The sequence below is a fragment of the Lolium rigidum genome, chromosome 2, assembly GCF_022539505.1.
Source record: "Lolium rigidum isolate FL_2022 chromosome 2, APGP_CSIRO_Lrig_0.1, whole genome shotgun sequence".
Lineage (NCBI taxonomy): Eukaryota > Viridiplantae > Streptophyta > Magnoliopsida > Poales > Poaceae > Lolium > Lolium rigidum.
Window position 1 is genome coordinate 48,278,198 of NC_061509.1, and position 1,595 is coordinate 48,279,792.

Genomic DNA, 1,595 nt, shown 5'->3' on the forward strand with positions numbered 1-1,595 from the left:
GAACACTGGGTACGTCGCCGTGTCGCTCGTGCCCATACCCGCTTCCGGATACCGCCGTGAGATCTCTCGGGGAGCCCCTTCGATTAGCCACCCTATGGCATATGCCGTGACGATACCACGACATTTGGCGCCCACCGTGGGGCCTTCGGCATCCTCGGCCGGTGTCTTCATCCGGACGGGCCTCGACCATCACCGCCGGCGAGCGAGTCGCTTCGGGCTTGATGCTGGAGATTCGGCTCCCTCGGCTGCGTCGGCGACTGCGGCTGGGCTGCTTCGCCGACCGGCCCTTCCCGGCCGGCGGCGGCGTCATCTCCTTCGGCGGCCACGACGTCTACGTCGCCACCGTCGCACCGCCGCGCTACCCGCGGCGGGTGTTGCGCTGCGCCAGCCCTCCTCCGCGAGCCGGCGGCGGCGCTCCCGCCGGCCCCGCCGTCGTGCAAGTCATGATGGGCTGGCGAGGAAGTCACCAAGAACCCGCGCACCCGCGGCCCCAACCTGGAGCGCAACGTTGACCCCAACGCCTCCGGCTCGGGCCCAAAGGCGCCACCACCACCGTCCCGGCTGGAGCAAGTCCGGGCAAAGCTGAGCACCCCGCTCACCACCGGCGCCGGCACCGGCGCCGCCGCCGTCGAGCCGGACACGGAGGCGCACCGCGTGCTCCTCCTCAAGCGGAGCCGAGGAGCTGGCTGCTGCTAAGCGCCGGTGGGACATCACCCGGCGCGAGTACAACCACGCCCACGGCCTCACCCCGGGCGGCGACAACCCCGGTCGAGCCGGCCGAGATCCGCCGCGAGGCCGCGACCTAGGCGCCGAGATCGACCGCGACGGCGCGGACGAGCCGGCTCCATCCATGGAGCTGCCCATCTACAACACCCCCGACAAGAACATGCTCGCGGCCGAAGCCGCCGCGGAAGAGCTGCACCGCCTCGAAGGCGAAGAGCTACGCCGCCGGGCTGCGCGGGTGGCTGATTTGGTGAAGGGCTGCCAACGGGCGGTCGAAAGACCCAGGTACGCCGAGACCCTAGGGCTCCTCACGCTCGTGGTGCCGCGAGCAATGCCGAGGACACGGCCGAATCCGCCTCCCCGGCACCAAGCCGGCGCAGCGACTCCCGCGCCACGCGCGCAACCCCGAGCCGGCCAAGCCACCAACCGGGCGGCGGCGGCGGCCGCGGCCGGGCCCACCGAGCGGGAACCGGGACCAAGACTCGAGCCTCGTCGCCCACATCGGCCGGCTCCGGAAGCCGGCGGCGCTCGCCGGCCGGCCCACTCCCGGCCGGGCCCGCGCATCGAGCACTGCCGACGCCGGAGATCGCCTCGACCGGCTGATCGAATCCCGCATCGCGGAAGAGGAGGCGCCGGCTTGCCCCAGAGTGCTTCGGGCCCCGCATCGCCAACGAGCCCGTGCTCGACGGTTTCCAGCTCCCCGCGACACGCCCAAGTACGACGGCACCGCCAAGCCGGAGGGCCGGCTCGCTGGACTACTCCACCGCGGTCGGCATCTCTCGGGGCAACAAGCGCGCGGGCTGTGCGCTACTCCCCCTCATGCTTGCTCGGCTCCGCCCGCACATGGCTCAATAACCTGCGGCCGGCCGGCA